This window comes from Rhipicephalus sanguineus, chromosome 3 (assembly GCF_013339695.2).
Source record: "Rhipicephalus sanguineus isolate Rsan-2018 chromosome 3, BIME_Rsan_1.4, whole genome shotgun sequence".
Taxonomy (NCBI): domain Eukaryota; kingdom Metazoa; phylum Arthropoda; class Arachnida; order Ixodida; family Ixodidae; genus Rhipicephalus; species Rhipicephalus sanguineus.
In genome coordinates, this window is record NC_051178.1 from 18209338 (window position 1) to 18229655 (window position 20318).

Sequence of the window (20318 nt, forward strand, 5' to 3'; positions counted from 1 at the left end):
TTCAACGGAACACAAGCATTTAACATCCCATTCAGTAGCACTTGTGTCACAGCCATGCTGAGACTCTAGCCGTGTGCGACTCACTTCACTCGCATGTTGCAGGTTCGATCAGCACGATCGAAACATGAATATTGAAAAGAATGCACACGTATGCTTTTTGCAACGTCGAATAATTCGACGATGCAAAACATTCGTGGAATAACAATGCCTTCGGAAGCTGCCCGTGAAGTACAGGAGAAGTTAGCCGAGAGGCGGGGATTGTGGCCGTGACTGCACGTCCCATCACTCTAACCATTTCGCTTCGCTGGTCGAGCTCGAGTGTGTTGGCGGCAAGCGGCGCTCCATAATATCCACAATAATTGTGCTATATGCAATGCACACGAAGAACTATGCTTTTATTTTGATCGCGCTCAAGGATATTATACATTAAATACAATCAAAGTGACTTAAGAGCGTGAAAGAACATTACCGCACGAGGGGACGTGAAGTGCAACTCGCCTCTCATGAGTTAGCAGCTGATCGTTCATCGTCGCTGTCACTCTCGGTGCTTTCACAGCCTTCTACGTCCAGTGAAAAGTCCTCATCGTCAAGATGGTTTCTTTCGACATCACCGCTGAAAGCAATCTGAAGAATATCCTCCGCCGAACGACTTCGACCACTCCGCGTCACCATGTTTACAAGTAGAGAGACGTTTAAGCGCGAACGCAGGCGGACGCGCGAAGAACATATTTTGCTCTCAAACCGGTCAACAAGCAAATCTCTTGCAGTGTGCTGCCACCTATCAACAAACGTACAAAAACAAGCGGCGCAGCGCTGGCTATGAAACCAACACACTGGTGAACCTGGTGAAGGACGGCGTTGAAAGCGTTCGCTCCACGAAAGGCGTGGAGCAGACGCGTCTTCGAATGATTGAAACGTCGCTCGCACGATTCATAACAGCGCATTCCTGACAAAATATAGAGGCCCTATTTTATTGTATCACCGACTTGAGAAGTTATTGAAGAGCACATCGCGAGCCCGCGCGACCTCCGTACGTACAATGTTATGGGATTCATGCACTACAAGAAACACTGACGAATGCTATGTGCAAGCAAAGCAGGGTGAGCTTCAACTGAAACTGTCAGACGATAACGTTTACCTAACCTACGTGGCTACAGAAAGCCTCGCGAAGCTGATAGTATGTGTACGCTGTGGGCTAGCATTGAAAGCGCAAGTTGCCACATATTTTCACGAAAACTTCGCGTCTCGCAAGAACGAACCAGATTTCTCGTGTCACGGAGGGCCCGGTTTGTTCACTGATGCAGGGGACATGCAAAGTCCTATTGTTCGTTTCTTCCCAATGCGTTAACACTGAGGCTAGCACAGCCGAACAAGGGAGCGACTACGTAGTGCTGCCATTTTGTCGTCTACTAACCCTCCTCGAGAGGACGCTCCTGAATTCCGCTTGGCGGCGCGACAGTCTACGGGCATTGCGAATAGTGAGAGGATAGCAACTTACCTCGCATAGTCGCGTCAAAAACGTCGGCCGAAAGATCTCTCTTCCAATTCGGTGTAACCAAGCCTTCCTTCGCAACTCGTTGCGCTTCCCGGTATCGTAAACAGCTTTTTCCTTCACTTGATTTGTTTCAGCATCCGAAAGCGCAGCAGAAGCCAATGGCTACCAACCGTGACGTCGGTCTTGTGTGCAAAATATCTCAGAGCACAACGCACTCGAAATGGAAAGTGCGCATCCAAAACACATGCGCTGAGCACCAGCGAGTCCGCGCTTCGAGAGTAAAGATGGCAGTCGCGAGTGATTGTAAGAGCGAACGTTCCGAGCGGTCCCACGTGACAGCAGTTGGCCAATACTGACGCGGCGTCAGCCTCGGAGAGGGCGGAGGAGGGAGAAAAGATAGAAGGCGCGCTTTTATGCACGTCTGTCACTACTGTACGATGTTTCAGGGGTTTTACCTCGAACGGCGCTGCCCTCTCTTTCGAAATGAAGCGAGCTGAGAGGGAATGCGTCAGGCGATCGTTATATCTCCGGTGCTACTTAGCTTTTCGAAAAATTCTTCCGACTGTATATTCCTCGAAGGGGTTCGACTCGTTGCAACGCGTTTTTCACGCCAAGCACGAGGGGTGATTCATGACTCCTTTAATGCATGAGAACCACCCAGTTAAGACAGAAATCAAAATGACTGCACGACGTTATATTTTGTGGCCAAATCCTGTTACCAATCTAGAAGACATGGTGTGAGGTCTGACAAAGTGTGCGGAATTTAGCGCAGCGAGTACCGGTTCAGCCATGGCTAATAAGTACAAATGTTTGGGAAAGGGTTCATTTAGATGACAAGGGTTCATTTAGTGGAACGGAGATCATTGCAGTTGATGGTAGACGCGTACTCATAATATTTAGCGATAATAGCCCTGGCCACGGAGGAGGCAGTAAAGAGCAGTTTTGCGGCGTATGGCCTGCCCAGTGCTGTGGTGACCCGACACCGATCCACAAATTAGATCTAGTGAGTTTCAACACTTCTTGGAACAAAATGGAGTAAAGTCACTTTTCACGCCCACATACCACCCCCAGTCAAAAAGTGCAGCAGGAACGCTGGCGCAGGCCACGAAAAGCAGGATCTTGAAATAAGAGCGCTAAGATGAGAGAGCCGGCCCAACGCGGTCGTTACAAGACCACATTGATAATTTGTTGTTTTCATTCGGGGCGACGCCGCATTCGTTCACAGAATCAGCACCTGGCGAATTGTTTCTTGGACGAAAAGTCGGAACCAGTCTGTCCATGCTGAAACCATGCAGGATGAAGGTGTGGAAATAGAAGTGAAAGGAATAAGTTAACGGCAGATGCAAGAATGGGAAACAGCCGCGCATTCACGCAACCCGAAGAGGTATATGTTCGCACCACTCTCAGCAAGACCGTTCGCAAGTGGTGGCCCGGTAAAACTGTAAGGAGGGCGTCTGATGTGACGTTCCTGGTACGCGTGCATGTGGGATACCTACGTATTGCTTGCCGATCACTTAAGATGTGAAATGGAATCATTCGCCAAGGCCTCCCTGGTCCGAAAGAGCGCTGTGTGAGAGCGCAAATACCCACAGCGACGTGGTCTCCAAAATGTAACCGAGGGAGAGTGCATTAGACGCAGTCACACCCACTCAGCAGGCGGCGCTATTACGATAGGAAGAAATGTACGAACAAACCTCCCGACAACAGCCTATCGGACAAGTGCCCCTGTGGCGATCCGCTAGGATCCGGCGAGTACCCGACAGGTGCGGGTATCAATGATCGCTGAGTAGTGATCCAAATAAAGGGAAGAAAAGTGTTGCACCTTATAACCAGCAGGCAGCCACACTTGTGTCATTTCAGCGCCACCATAACAGTATAAAAGGCTGCAGAAGCCGCAGGGCGGTTCTTTTGATATTGTGACGTGGTCGTGACGCTTAAGAAGGCGGCGGTCGGTGTGTTCACGACGAAACTTAATTTGGGCCGACTTGTGCCCGGAAAATGAGACGTCAAAGTACAAGGAATTCAAGCTGTACATCGATAGCGACAAGAACAGCGTCGGCCGTCGAGTAATCTGCCAGGCAGTAAAGCACGACGGCATTTATATATGTGCGCTCGATTATCCCAGTGTTAACGCCGGCGGCCACGTAAGTTCTAGAATAAACTGAAACTGAGTTCTAGAGATCTTCATGTTGGGCGCGTAATATTGTCAGAAAGTTGTAAAATAATCTGGAAGGTTCCCAGTCATTCAGGCACGCTTTGAGCAAGGCAGTAGTTACACGCCGAAAGGGACACTAAAGGCAACTATTAAGTCGATGTTGAATTGTTGAAATAGCGGTCTAGAAACCTCTTAGTGCTACTTTTGTGCCAAGAAAGTGCTTATTTTGAAATAAAATTATGTTTTAGTGGTCCACATCGCGTTAGCGAACTTGAAATCGCCCGCCTGAATGCGGTCGTTCTCACGTCACTGTTGCCGTTCCCAACGTTGCCCGCGTTTACTGCGCGGCGGCGTGACCTGGTGGCGTGCACCATTCGGGCACCCGGCAACATCACATGCATGCGGCATCTTGTCGAACTTTCTGTCAAGCGACTTTCACGAGCGCACAAAACACACGTGGCAGTACGCGATACCGAAACTACCACTGAGACGCGACCGCGTGAGCGAAGCAGGGCGCCGGGCGAAACGCAGTTCGTTGAAAACGGAACCATTGAACCACGCACGCCACGCACGCCGTGCCCCTTGGCAATGCCAAAGAGGTTCTTTTTTTCATGAATCAAACTGAAATGAACAAGCAGCATTTTATTACGTCTCTTGATGCACGGAAGGTTCCTTTCTATTGCAGCTAGTTTCGTCACGAGTGATTAATTCTTGTCGGACTCTCTCAGGTCGTCGGGCTCATTTCCAAAATGTGCCTCTCCTGGCGCTCATTGTGTTATACATTTAGCTTAATTTCTGGGTAAGTAGAGCACTGCCGTTGGTAATATTGGCGTTTTAGACGCTGTCATACAATGAGCTTTCAATCTGACATAAATTGTTATTTGCCTTTAGTGTCTCTTTAAAGGACCAGTTAAAGAATACAAAAAAAAGGAACAGCAGTCGCACATCCGCCCGCTGAAAAAGTATCATCCCGATGCTTAAAACTGACCATCAAAGAGAAAAATGTATGCATACACAAAAAAGAACAATAATAAACAAAGGAACATTTCACCGAGGGGTACAACACTGAATCAAAATTCAGAGCATCGCTGTTTAGGTGTTTAGATTTTGCGATAAGTCGAGCGAATACGCATGCATCAAGGCGACACGGCACGGCGCGAGTGGGCGTATAGAATGCTCGGTTTTCGCGTGCATGTAACTTGAACTTGGCATCTCCAACTTCCGCCGCCGCTGGCTGACGCGAAAGCTGCGCCGTACTATAAAGGGCCATTAAGAGTCCGCTAGAGCGTTCAAGACACAAATGGTCCCTTCGACCAACGCACGTATTCTTCTCCCAAGCCTCGCAGGACAACCCAGTTTCTTGTCCATGTGCGTGAGAGGCATGCGTTGCGCTGTCACAAGAAGCACGAGCAGGCAAGACGCATTGCAGACGATAACACAGCAGTCGCTAGCTCTCGTGGTGGAAAACTCCTTGAGGCAGTCTCTCTTCAGCTCTCTTTCGTCCTCGTTCACTCTATGAGTTGCGCCGCCAATGGCAAAGCTGCTCAACTCAGGAACGCGCGCCTAAGATCTGCGCTCTAAAAAATTACACCATCTCCGACTCAAGGGAACCATGTTGGGATGCGAAGCAGCGCATGGGTCGACTTAAAGTTCCGTTCATCACGGGCACCTTGCCCGATGTTAACGCGTCCTTGCACGTGGAGCACACCATGAATTCACTGTAGTTGTCGTTGCTGTTACTGCTCCCAAACTCTTGTTGGAGCACGCCACGCGGGTTCATCGCGCGTCTGCAGAATCTCGTTCTCCGACGCTATCACGTGATTGCTGAGAGAGTGTAAGAGGGAAAGGCCACAGCGTCTTAACCAGCGCGTGCCAGCGCACATGGCTTTGCTTGCGTTACGCCAAGCTAGGACAGCAACGGCAGCCCGGGCCCCTAAAGTGCTCTGCACGTATCATCATCAAGACGGTCGAAGAAAAAGAAGAAGGCTTCTCCTTGGCGCGAGAGCGCGCTCACTAAGTTACACATGGCTATGCCAGGCGGTAGGAAGCAGACGGTCGCCAATCAACGGACACAGTCCGGAGCAAAAGCTGCTTCGCGTCTAAAAGGTAGAGTCCTCACTTTCGCTCACACGTATGAAACGGCTTAAGGTGAGCGGCGTGAAAGAACTCAGGTCGTGTGCGGCGTCGCTGATAGTTCGTAATGCCGCGCGGAATGGCGCTGTAGTCCAGAGACCCGAGCCATGGAAGCACCTTGTATGGCCCGAAGTATCGCCGAAGAAGTTTTTCGCTAGGTCCCGGCCCGCGTATCGATGTCCAGACACTGAAGCTCTCCAGGTTAGTATTCCACGTTTCGTCGTCGAAGATTGTAGTAACGGTTGTCCACCCTCTGCTGGTTCTGGATAAGCAGGCGGGCGAGCTGTCGAGCTTCTTCGGCGTGCTCTAAGCACTTAACAACGTCGGTATTTTCTTCATCGATTACATTTGGTAGCATAGCGTCGAGCGTCTTTGCCGGGTTGTTCCGTAGAACAACTTCCATGGCGTCATCTGTGTCGTTTCTTGTACAGCCGTGTTGCATGCGAAGGTCACGTACGAACGAATGGAATCCCATGTGTTGTGTCCGACATCAATGTACATGACCAGCATGTCGTCGATAGTTTTTTTGTAGACGCTCGGGGAGGCCATTGGTCTGTGGGGCGGTAAGCGGTGGTCGAGTGGTGGCTTGCCTGGCTGTATCTTGAGATCGTCAGAGTTTGGTTTGCAGTAAAGGCACCTCTGTCGGCGATGAGGACTTCTGGTGCGCAGGGACGCAGGATGATGTTCTCAACGAAGAACTTGGCTGCCTTGGCGGCACTGCCTTTGGGCAGAGCCCTGGTTTCGACGTAGCCGGTGAGGTAGTCGGTAGCTACGACAATCCCTTTATTTCAGGAAGTTGGCGTCGAGAACGGCACGGGTAATCCATCCCGACTTGCTGGAGTGGTCGGCGAGCTGGCTCGATGGGCTGCCGAAGTTCGGCTGGTTTAGTCGGCGGTGTCTTCCGTCGCACACCGTTTCGGCAAGTCCTTACGCAATGGGCGACGTCTGCAGTGAGGTGAGGCCAGTAGTATTTTTCTTGTGTCCTCGTGAGCGTGCAGAAAACTGCATGGTGTCCAGCCATCACGTAGAGCTTCCAGAACCTCTGCACATAATGCTGAAGGTATGACGTGGAAGTAATTGGCTCCATGTAGCGGGAAGTTCTCCTGTGGGAGAACATCACTTGGCAAGAAAATATATGCCATTCCTCGCTTGAATACATTTGGAACAACGTCGGTCTTGCCGTCGATGTATTCCACAAGGCCCATGAGCTCCGGGTCTGATCGCTGTCGTTCAGCGAAATCGCCGGCACTTATTGTCGTCCTGCGGAGGCGGGTCGACGGGAGCGCGAGACAGGCAGTGGGCATCAGAGTGCTCCCCTCGAGACTTGTAAACGATGATGATGTCGAATTCGTGAACTCTCAGGCTCTACTATGTGAAGCGACCTGAAGGGTCCTTCAAGTTAGGTAGCCCACACAAGGCGTGGTGGTCGCTCACAGCTTCGAACTGGTCTCTAAGAGGTAAGCGCGAAACTTCGATGCAGTCCAGAAGGTGGTAAGGCACTCCTTTTTTGTTATAGAATAGTCTGCTTCCGTGTTTCTGGCCCGTCAGCCCTCTGTACAAGGGTGGCACCGAGTCCTAGCTTGCTTGCGCCGGTGTTCATTTCTACATTGGCGCATTCGTCCAAATGCGCATGTTTCGGGGGTGGGTGTCTGCAAGCATCGTTGCAGTTCTCGAAATGCTTTGACTTGCGCGGTTTCGCACTTGAATTCCGCGTCGGCCTTCGTGAGTTGTGTTAGTGGCTGGGCGATCTGTGAAAATTTCCTCACGAAGCGTCTGTAACAAGCTCCCACTCTAAGAATCCTGCCTACGGCCTTCTTGACGCTGGGTAGCGTGAAGGCAGCGATAGCGGCGTTTTTGTGCCGTTAAGGGCGAACTCCCTACTTGCTAATGGCATGGCCAAGAACATGAGCGCCTCATAAGCAAAGCGGCAATTTTATGGCTTCCGGGTGAGTCCGGATGTCTTGACTGCTTCAAATACAGCTTCAAAGCACCGGAGGTGCTAGTCGAACTTTGAAGGAAACATAACGACGTTGTCGTCCAAGTAAACGAGGCAAGTCTGCCATTTCAAGCCTGCCAGTACTACATCCATGACGTGTTGGAATGTCGCAGGTGCCGTGCAAGGACCAAAGGGCATGGCTTTCATTTCGAGCAGGCTATCTGGTGTTATAAAGGCGGTCTTCCCTCGGTCTCTCTCATACACTTCGATTTTCCAGTAGACAGTCTTGAGATCCATCGACGAAAAGTACTGCACCTTTTGTAGTCAATGCAGGGCGTCATATATCCGTGGGAGAGGACAGACGTCCTTCTTCGCGATTTTGTTCAGGCGACCCAAATCGACGCAGAAACGTAGGTTCCCATGCTTCTTCGCTAGCACTACGGGGGACGCCCATGGACTTCAGGACGGCTGGATGATGTCGTCGCGCAGCATTTCATCGACGTTTTTTCCGTTACAGCGTGGTGTTCTCGCGTCGAAACTCGATACGGCCTCTGACGGATTGGTCGGGCACTTTCTTCTGTTACGATGCGATGTTTTGTCAGTGGGATCTGTCGGATTTTTGGCGTCGACCAGAAGCATCCCTTGAATTGCAGGAGCAGGGCTTTGAGCTGGTCTAGCCTGTGCTTCGGAAGGCTCGCATTAACGCTGAAGACAGGTTGGAGCAGGTTCGTCGAAGCAGGTTCCGTAGCATGGAAGAGGGCGAAAGCATCGCTGGCGTCCACCAATTCATCCATGTCGGCGACCGTCGTACGAAGGTTGAGGTGCCTGTATTCATGGCTTAAGCTTGTCAAAATTACCTTCGCTTTACCAAGACGCAGCTCGGATATGTCTCTTGCGACGCAAATCTGACGGTTCAGAAGCAGATGCTGGTCGCCCTCGATGACATCTTCTAAGTCGATGGGTTGATCGGTGGGTGATGGAAGTGATGACGCTGGAGAGAGGCGGGACGGTGACCTGCTCCTCCATCGCTAGTCCTCGTCGGTTACTCGTCATTGTGTGTTTCACGCGCTGTTCACGTCGTCTTCCATCACATTGAAGTCATGATGACCGATTTTCCTATCCAGCGGGATGGCAGTGACCGCGGAAAGCGTTATCGGCTGGGATCTTATGTCAGTGCCTGCGCCGTGCTGCTTTAAAAAATCCATGCCTAGGATGACGCCCTTCGAACAACATTATGGGACCACGGAGATCGCCGAATACCACATTTACTCGAATCTACACCAGCCCCGATTCTAAGTCCACCCCCAAAATTCGCAAGGCAAGAAAAAAAAAACTTAATCATTGTACTCGAATCTAAGCGGAGCCCCCCCACTTTCGCACATTGTTGTTTCGAAAAACGTCGGCTTAGATTCGAGTAAATACGGTATGCCTTGCCGTGAACTGTGATTCGCACCGTGCAGATTTCACTCGGCGTTATTAGGTGGCCTCGAGCTGTCTATATTTTCTGCCCTTCCCACACAGTCTACTTTTTTCAGCTTGGAGGCGAACGGACTGCTGACGACGGAGTAGTAGGCTCCGCAGTACACCAGAGCGGTGACAGTGCGGTTATCAATAAGCGCGTCGTGGTCGGTGCTTCTTGGTCTTGCGCTACGGTTACGATGATGCTTCGAATAACGGCTGCATCGACTTGCTCCGCTTCTGCTGCGTCGTGTCTTCTTGTCTTGTTTCGGCGATGTTCCGTCATGAATGCTCTGTCTGCGAGGCGGCGAGATATCTAATGTTTCCCGAATCGTTGTCGTCTGCGGCCGAGGATCTTCGGCATTTCGTGATACAGCAACCGCAACTTCATTGGTTGCTGCCCTTAGTCTTCCGGACGAAGAATTGCAGATCATCTCCGGATTAAGCCGGTGTACTGCCGGCGATGCGGCCAGACGTAGCAGCCGGTCGATGGTGAACGAGATGGTCTTCGTCGTTGCCGCTCCGGTGATGTAGTCGGCGATGTCTGGAGGTTCATCACCTGGCTGCGGACGCAGCGCGTTCACGGCGAAACCTCCAGGTCCCATCTGACGCTACTGGCAGCGGCGATACGTGTGGCCGGCTTCTCTGTAGTGGTGGCACAGTGGGCGGTCGTCGGGGGCATGTCAAACGTCAGTCTTTCTATATGCTCAGCGCCGGTCGACAGGCAGGCGGGATGGTGCAAGTGGCGGCGGCGGTGTCTCGCGATGGAACTGCAGTGTGCGTAGGCTTGACGTTGGAGCGCAGGGGAAGCTTGCCAACAAACAGCAGCAGCACAGCTGATAGTTTGCGGCTGCGGCTGGGCTGGCTGAGGAACATCAAGTAACTCCCGGATTTCTTCGCGCACTACTTCAGCAATCGACGTCACCTCAGGCTGCGGAAAGAAGGATATTCCGTTTCAATTATAGGTGCGCGCTAGCTGTGAGCGATGAGAAACTTTTGGAACCCGAGTTTCACCGTTCAGGCAATACAAGATTCGCGTGAAAAAATAAATGCGTGACAAGAGCCATTTCAAGTTTTTTGTGGACGAACACAAGAGAGACGTGGCGTGGTCATTTCTGATATCGTTTTTCCTGCCACACTTAATGAGTACCACAACTACTTCATTCTTACCTAGTAAAGAAAATACCGGCATGCGCAAGCCAAGATTAATGTGTTAGAAAATAAATGAAGTAGAAGCAGAGCCATCTATAGAAGAAGGATGATGTTTATTTTTGGTGCATCTTTATTTCTTTAGGCTAAAACTTTACTTACAGAGTGAAGGAGATACGTGGCTGAGTGCTTTCGTTGACAGTCTTGAGTACTCCTTTCCTCGTGCCAGAATTACGAGGCCATTACAACAAAAAAAACGGCGCAAAATAAACAGGCACAGGTAAGACACACGTACACACGTGCGTGTGTCTTACCTGTCCCTGCTTATTTTGTGTGGTTTTTGTAGTAGCCTAATGGACAATAGAGCGAATTTGGGCATGTTGGTGTAGCATAGTGAAACACACAGCGCGAAACACCGACGGGGACACAGAGCGCTGTGTGTGTTTCTTTTCTGTGTCCTCGCCGGTGTTTCGGGCTGTGTGTTTCACTAAGCCTAATGGAGTAGCAACTCGCCCAACGCTCAGTCCTTTTAAATTACGAGGCCTATTTTTAAAATATTCGATTGGCCAGCACGCAGGCACCACATTGAAAATGTGATGACACAAGGCACACATATCTTGCGTAATCTCCCTAGCATGTCCACCTGTCGCTTGAGGTCGCACCTCTCAGTTCCGAGCGCAGAAGTCGTGTAAACATGTTTAAGATAAGTCTGCCGCTAACTGCGAATTGAGAGCTGTAATTTCATTTTCGCATGTTCAGAGATGCAGTTCCGCTGAAATTATTGACGGATAAGTTTGTGCACGGCATAACTTTCATGGGTAACAGCAACGTGCGGCAGTCGAGACGGGCACTCGACTGCCGTCCGAATGCAGAGACGTTCCAAACACAGGCGGGCAGGGAAAGAAGCGAGTGTCAACCAATGATCTTGTTCAGCGAGTCGAGAAAACCGTCGGGTCACAGCATCTCTGCTGAGTGATTCACTTCCCGAAATTTCGCGGCCGGCTCTCTATACCATCGAGAGTGAGTGACTCGCGTACCGCAAACTGCGTGCGAGGTGTGTTCCCAAGATGCTGACCGGCCATCACAAAACGTAGCGAATGCGCGCTGCCCTAACGGTTCTCAAGCGCTACCATGAATAAGGAGATTTTTTTAACTCGATAGTCACAGGAGCTTGGCTCTATCTGGTTACCATCTCTTTGCCCACGTGAAACGCTGATTAGGAGGACACCAGTTTGACTAAGACAGCGAGCTGGAGACCGGCGTACATAACTGGTTAAAATGACAGGCGGCTGCTTGTATGAAGAAGGTATAGGAAAGTCGGTCGCACGCTACGACGAATGTCTGAATCAAAACGGCGACTGTGATGTTCTGTTTATTCGTGTGAAGGCAGTATTTATTCCGCGCAGATACTGAATAAACTTTCAGTCGTTAGTGCGCCTTGTGTTACGTGTCCTTCTCCTCGTCTGGTCCGTTGTTTTCGCCGGCGCTGCTTTACTGCGATTATGAACCAACTAGCCCAAAAGTAGATCTTGACATGTGAAGAGAAGTAGGTGGTATGCGCTCCTAAATGTTCCAAGCAAAGAAGCAATAATTTTCGCTGAGCTTTTTACTTGGCGACCAATTGAACGTTGAAACAAAATAATCCTCACACATAGTATGCCATATTTTCAGGGTATCCACGGCGCTGCCAATTTAATTACGGTGCTGATGCACACTGTTGGCTCTGTTGTTACAGGTTCTGGTAGAGAAGATTTCGACAGTCAAGCCTGTGTTTCAAGACAGATGTCGTCGAGGAAGCTACATAATCTCAACCGACATGGAACAGTTCATCGCTAACCACGTCATCGCCGCTGGAAGCGCTGCAGAAGCACAGGAAGAAAAACTTGCTCCGTAGGTTATATCAACGTTATAGAAATAGGCGAGTGCAGCAACGATTCAATATCTGCTCAATGACGATAGCCAAATGATAAAGAAGTTTTCTAATGACCACCATCAAGAAGATTAACTAGCGTCAGACAGCCGGCGACCTGCTCAAATGGGGCCGCCCGTTCTATAGAGAAGTCCTGCAAAATCGGGTAGTTTTGCCTTAGAAAGCCCGAGGCCTTTCCGCCTAGCTCTGTAACAAAAACAAGAAAGGCAACATCATGTGGTTCGCAAGTTTAAATCCAGATTTCGAGATTCACACTGGTGCCTGCCATAAGATTATAGATATGGCAGAATATATTAGGCCAGGAAATGAACATCCTGACACCTGAAAAGAGAAAAGTGACCGCTGAAAAAGAAGGCTTGCCGGAAAAGTAAAACGAGCAAGACAATATTAGAGTTTTAATGATCTACATAAAGGGCATAACGCCTGGGTGTTATGCGCTAAGTGATACCAAAAAGATAGGAAAACATGTGCGCAAGAGTGCAACCCCAATAGACATTGATGTTTGTAGCAATGCTTTGCATGTCCAGTAAAACTCTAGAGAACACTGCAGTGAGTGTTATTAGATGTTGTAAAAGAAATGCCTTTATTAGGAATTCCAAGAGGCGTAAATTAGCCACTGCAACGATCGGCGAACGCACAGGAGCTTCCATCTTTGTGATGGAACACTTAAAAGCGCTTCTTTTAGGTATCATCCAAAACAACTAAACTTGAAGCTTGGTTCCATTTCTGGTAATGGGCTCGTTTCTAAAATTTAAGCATCTGCGTTCATCCGTGTGCTCTCTGAAGCAGGCATGGACAATATATGTTAAGCTGGCCATGTTGTATGTCATAAAACGGCAGAATTTCCGGGGAAGATGGAAGCATTAAGAAAATAAAAATTCCTGAACATGGAGTGACCCTTCAGCCGGCGTTTCGACAAACGGACTTGTCTTCAAGGAAAGTCGGAACGTGGGCTTCAGCGACACCCCGTGTTCACGAATTTTTCATTTCTTATCTTGATGTACTATAATTGTAGGTTAGATACAAGTCGACAATACAATCGAATGGGAAGCAAAAGTAGATGACTTTCGATTTCGTGTCGTGTTAGGCTAACGAATAAGAGGCTGGTTCAATGCGCAGAATGTTTTAAAAGCGGAGCTGCTTATTCTTGGACAAAGTCCGTTAGGCGCGAACAAAACCTATCATCATCATGAACGCAAAAGCTCGGCCGGCACGCGCTGTCTTCGTCCTCTTCTTCACATTCCGCTTAGGTCGCAGAATACGTCTGCCGATTTGTCCGGCATGGGATGCAACAAATCGGATGGACGAGAGAACAGCTACAAAGAGAAAAAGAAGGAAAGCAATAGAGAGAGGAAGAAAGGAAACAAAGAAAAAAGTACAAAGGCAGAGAAAGAAAAAAGTCACACTTTCGCCGCAACAGCTAAGCAATGAATGCGATAGCAACGAATTGGAATGTAACGCGAACAATGGAAAGCAGCTAGAAATTTCCAGCGCGTCGCTCAAGCGCAAAGGACGCACGAAAAGAACACACACAGGACGAGTGCGAACTATCAAGTGTAACAGCTCGACACTTGAAGCGCGCTGCCCAAACATAATGAAGGACGCACGAAACGAAAGCACAGGTATAGACAGGACCAGTGCGAACTAACAGCTGTTGCAGTTGTTAATTCTTTCTGTTTGAACAGCGCACTCCTTTCGCAAACGCGGTCGCTGCAGCGAGCGAATTGACCTTCGTACCTTCTGGAACTTTGGCGCGGACGTCACGATGAAAGCACAAGATATACAAACCACCACCTCACGAGATAAGCGCGAGCACAGGCGACCACGCCTTGTAGGGCAAAGTGCACCTCGCGTGGCAGGAAGCGTGCGCGAGCGCACGCATGGCAACGAGCTGAGCGACGCCCCTCTCGCCCTTCGCGCTATCACGCTGGTGACCAAGAAAACACGCTGTATTAAAGTGTGTATATAAATAGCTCGCCGCTGGCATGCTGAAAGGCGTACTCTTCGTGGCCTAGCCGTCTAACGCCACGCGCTGCTGAGCGACAGGTCACCCGTTCGATTCCGCGTCTTGCAAAGTACTTTTCTCTTATTTTCCTTTGTGGCTTTCATATATAAATATGCATACGTAAAGATATACGGCACATGACGGCGACGCCGACGGCAAAAACCAGCCGAGAGTGTCCATATAATTGCTATCGCAATAATAAAAGACAAAAGAAGAGAAAAACTAGACAGCAATACAGAAAAAGAAAAGATGAAAGAGAGAAAGAAAGATAGGGAAATAACTAGAGATCCAGGAAGAGATAGAAGGAAAGAAGAAGAGAGAGAAATAAAGCGCACCTTAGCCACGGGCCGTTGTGTATGTCAAGGAGGTGGGAAAGAGAAGTGAGTGTGAGGAGAAATGATATGAGAGCGTGGAGGAGAGGGAAAGGACGAGAGGCAAGGATGAAGCATAGCCATGTATGGTCTCATTTTTTCCCCCAGCTTTTGTGAACTGTATTTAGGTTCAACCCACTCCTGCATGGGCCCGATAAGGGCCTGCAGAATTGTCAAATAAAAAAGTAAATTACATAGTATAGCAAGGGGTGGGAAAGGACGACGAGAACGAGGCCAGCTCCGCTATTTGCTCGGTCTTCGCACCGCTAGTCCGTAGCTGCCGCAACATTTTTTTAGGAATTGGGATTGGGCCTTAATTTCACTGTTAAACAGCCTTTTGTGGGGCAGCGGTGTGCGGGGGAGGGGCGACAGTGAACTAGAACTTCAGGATATTCGTCTGCAATTCCATTGTGTTCTCTCCGGTTACGCAGCGGTTATTGCTCTCGGGTGTTGACTTCAAAGCCCCGGGCTCGATACCGACAGCGGCGGCTGCTTTTCGATAGAGGCAAAATAGTAGAGGACCGAGTACTTTGCGGTGTCAGTGGGCATTAAAGTACGCCTGATGATGAAAATTTCAAAGCCCCCCATACGGCGTGCCTCAAAACTGTATGTTGACTTTAAAACCTCAGATATTGTTATTAGGACCCTATTAAGAGCCATTGTAGAACGTGCTAAAATAGTACGGAACAATCAAACGGCGATAAATCGTAACAAGAAACAGTGAGCCCTGTGTACCAGGCAAGGCAAGTATGTGTTAAAGAACACGAGATAGATCAAATTTCTGCAGCCCTCTACAATGGCATGCCTTCGGTACGTGAAAGCCCAGATATTATTATTAGCCTCAAGCAGATGTGTTCATATTCGCCCCGCCACGGTGGTCTAGTGGTTAAGGCGCTCGACTGCAGACCCGAAGGTCGCGGGATTGAAACCCGGCCGCGGCGGCTGCATTTTCAATGGAGGCGAAAACGTTTGAGGCCCGTGTACTTAGATTTAGGTGCACGGTAAAGAACCCCAGGTGGTCGAAATTTTCTGAGCCCTCCAATACGGCGTCCCTCATAATCATATTGTGGTTTTGGAAGATTAAACCCCAGATAATATTATGGGTTCATATTCGACAAATATCAGCGTTTTCACTCACCTAATGAGCTGTCCCGCAACGCAAATGTTTCTGTTCAGAGTTTAAGACAATAGTAGAAACAATAAAATTCCCTTTCCTCGTATACTTGGAGACTTAAAATTACTGGGCACGACTTTTTTTCTCTTTTGAAGTTTTCACTCAATGCAGATTTTGACAGAGGCATTGTGGGCATATCGAACATCTATTGACGCGTAATCACATTTTTATGCATAGACGTATTTCTAGAGTAATCACTAAAAAAACTTTTTACCCAATGCACTGGTTTCCTGTTCTTTTACAAATAAATTTCAATGAATAACAAAGTCAACGAATAACAACAGAACAAGCCTTGTCCGACCAAGCTAAGTGAATCACTGATATGGAAAAACATTACCGTGCTCCGCTACCCGTAAAAGCTGAATCTCAACTAGTTAAAGATAACACCGTTCGCGCGAGCAAAACAGATGGGCTAGAGGCACGTTTGGATGAAGCCGAGAACAGGTCACGACGTAACAATTTCATTTTTCTGGCCTACCAGACACTAATCCCTCTGCATTGTACGCTGAGTCCGAGCAAATAATCATTCGTCATTGCTATCACCACTTAGGTGTAGGTATTGACAATACACAAGTTGATCGTGTGCATCGCTTGGGCCGCCACACAGTCGGCAGTTGTAGGACAATAATCACAAAATTCCCATTCGCACTGAAACGGACGTAAGCTGCACGGAACGCCATACACCATGGGAGAGGACTTCTCTCGTCGTGTTCAGAATGCCAGAAGACAGTTTACAAGACTGCTCCATTTTCTTCACGCTATGAAAGACTGGACATCGGCTCGAAATGCTATTCTTTTAAGTAAACCTCAAAAAGAGTGCAAGAGATTCAAAAGCGCTCATGCCGACGTTAAGCAGTAACCGCAAGTTTTCACGCTAGGTTAAAAGCTAACCTTTCTTTTCTCGTAATTTTCACGAACACTGCAAGTATTACGCCTAAACGCGATCACGTCTCTCATATACTAAGTCTTCAGATAGCACTACCACTATACTAACAGAAACGTGGCTTACAAGCGACCTCAGCGACGCACAAGTTCTCGCCGATCTACCGGATTTGAATGTTTACCTGAAAGACCAGAGATGCACTTGCGGGAAAGTTTTCATTGCAGTCAGCAGTCAGTTACCATGTTCTGCAATTAACACTGACGCAGATTTAGAAATTTTGTTGATGTTAATTCAAGCATTACTGTGATCTGTAATATTGGGTGTTTGCTATAGGCCCCACAAAACAATCCTAGCTCTTCTCGCGCACTGAATACCATTAGAAAAGCAGCTTACCTTATGCATCTCTGTGCATTCGAGATCCCTTTCGTGTAAAGAACTCAGACGAAGTCGTCCAGTTCCTGAGGACAGGACCTCCGGACGCCTGTCTGTGTTTAGCATAGATGGGGAGGACTTAACATCGTGGTTTAGCGCTAAAAAAGACAGATATATGTGATTGACAGGACAGGCGCTACTAACAACTGGTTTATTGCGAGGGTTGCAATGGAATAAATAGCACACTGGTGCGCAGATGTGACGAGCGCGTAACAAGGCGTCACCACTTATCAAGCTACAGGCATGTGGCATCAAGAAGCCTAATCTCGTTTCCATACAAGTAGATGGACGTGTCGCTAACACAGTTAGTACCTCTTTTCTTTATAATACGCCTCCCAAAGTTCACGGGCTGATTTGTTCCAGCTTCTTCCTAGAATCTTGGTCTCTGGAAATATCGGCTCACACATGCATTTTCGGCAGTGGGACGAAAGATGGGCCCCGTCCACTTTAGATTTTGCGCATGCTCCCGTAACCGGTTATTAGCGCATCGGCCTGTTTGCTCTATGTACAACTTACCGCAAGACAGCGGTATGTCATACACCACTCCTTGCACGCATTTCACAAAGGGCGAGGCATACTTCTTTGAGCAGCCTTCCTTCTTGAGGCCCACCTTTGTTCTGCGAGGGCACAGCAGTGCAAGTTTGTTAGGCGCCGAAAAAACAAGCGGGACCTCACGCCTATTGGCAACCTTCTTCAGGTTGTGCGAAACCTTGTGTACATATGGCACAACTTCAGGTTTCTTCCCCGGTGCTCCCACACCCGCTGTTTTTCGCTTGGCGCTGCCATTTAGTTTTCGGAGTAGGGCCTCAGTCACCGCCAGCAAGACCGGTCCAGGGAAACGCGCGGACAATAGTCTTTCCAATTGTTTCACAAAGGCCGCTTCTACTACATGTGAGCACGACTTTCGCAAGGCCGATTCCTACATGTGAGCACGACTTTCGCAAGGCCGATTCCAGGCAGGATATAGCGATGCCCCTCTTAGCAAGCATTGAGAGTGCAGAGTCATAGGGTAAGAGTTCCTTTCGTGCCCTAGGTGAATACATCCAACATGTGTGACTCTTACAAAACCACAAATTAAGATCTAAAAACTGCAACGTGGTACTTTGCGGCAGCTCTCGAGTGAACGATAAGCAATTTCCATGATGTTTAAAAAGGTTGATCGCTAGGTCCACCCGGTCTCGGTACGCCACTGTGCTACTGTCACTTATGATAATCAAAAAATCATCCATGTATCTAAATAACATGGTTGATCCCTCGGTCATAGGAATCGGAATAACACGAATGTAAAGCGTGCCCTTACAGAAGTAACTGAATGTTTACTGTACATTCATATAAGAGAGTTTGCACAATGTGTATTGATGTCTGGCAGCTATGTGCACCGTTTAACGTGGATATACCCACTTTGATTGGTGGTATATCCCCATCCCGACGACTAACGTCCATGCTAAGTGATTAAACAAACTCTTGCGGTAGCTGTAGTACTTAACGGTGAAAGCGTAATCAGAGAACGAGGTGTGATAGCCAGAAGAGCGTCGCATACTGGACGCAGAACTTGGTCGCCATCGCGCGGCATGTTAAAATGTGATTGAACACCACGGCCGCACTAGAGGGAAACGCAAAGCGCGTCGTGCCGCCCCGGCATCCCGACCGCGATTTTTCTTGCGGCGAGCGCATGAGAGGGGAACGCGGAGTTACAGCCAGGTGACACAGGCGCGCGCCGCAGAGCTACTTTCGGTTTGGATTAGCGTGAAGATATGAGTGAGGCCGACGCTTTTACGACGCTAGGGCTAAGGTCGCCACCTCGCGGTGTGTTAATTCATAGACAAACTTGAACTTCTATTGAAAACGCGCCGAATGGGACGGATGTGTAACGCGTTGCAGGTGCTAATCGCGGAGGCCACAGTGATGACGAATTACATTACCTTACCGCTCCCAGAGGGCAACACCACCCCGCCGACCGGGAGAGTGGTAAATATAAAAGGCGCATTTGTAAAGCTTCTGCAGTTTGTGACCGTGGCGGAGTGGATAGCGTGCCGGGCATTTGTTGTTGCTGACCGCCCGGTCGTGGGTTCGATCCCCGTTGATGGAACTTTTTTAAATGCGAATGCATTTCTTAGTCGGGGGTTGTCGCGCGTCCCTGGTCGGCGTGCGTACAGATCTCTCCGCGCACGCTCCTCCTCGCCGGCGGAAAGTAAGGGGGAGGAGGAGCGCGCGGGCGTGTGATGGCGCTCGCATCGCAGAGCAGCGGAGGGTAAGGGAGAGGAGGAGTGTGCCCGGTGAGGGCGATCGCATCGCCGAGCTCGCTCCGCGATGCGAGTACGGGAACTGATATCGCACGCCGTTGCCACGTCTCCCGTTCGAGACGCGTCTCCGTACAAGGACTTGTACACCCTTGCCTACACCGGAGACGGAGTCTGTGGTGACCGTGTACCTCGCGCCCAACCTCGCTCGGGACGCCGTTGCCGCGAAGCTGGACGCGGCTATGGAAAGTGCGCGTGTGCGCTCCAAACCCTCTGACCCCATTGTCTTGGTCGGCGACTTCAACGTTGACGTGCGCAAAAGGAGTGGCGAGTGGCTGGTGGAGTGCATGCAGACGAAGCACTCTATGCATTGTCTCTGTGCCGCCTCCGACAACACGTGCCCCACTACCATTCACGGGAGTTGCACTGATCTGGTTTTTACACGAAACTGTGCCGCGCGTATGCTTCTCAAAGACCCTTTGAACGTGCACTTCAGCGACCACAAGGCGGTGATTGTGGCCGTCAGGTACAACGATAACACGAACAGGTGCTGACGTATGAATAAATAATGCTTACGTGCACACTCTCCTCTCTCTTCATTAATTAATCGCACTCTCATCGGGTGCACCCAAATGTATTCGCATTTCCTCACGATCCCCTTCGGGGAGGTGCGGCTTTTTCTTTGCCACCTGATCGTGTATATTTTTCGAAGTCATTTCCGCGACGGAAATACGTCAGTGAAGTTTTGGTGGACCCCTGTATAAAACACTTTCGTTTTAACACTTTTTTAGATACATGGATGATACTTTGTGAAACAATTGGAAAAACTATTGTCCGCGGGTTTCCCTGGACCGGTCTTGCTGGAGGCGGCTGAGGTACTACTCCGAAAACTGAAGGGCAGCGCCAAGCTAAAAACAGCGGATGTGGGAGCACCGGGGAAGAAATCTGAAGTTGTGC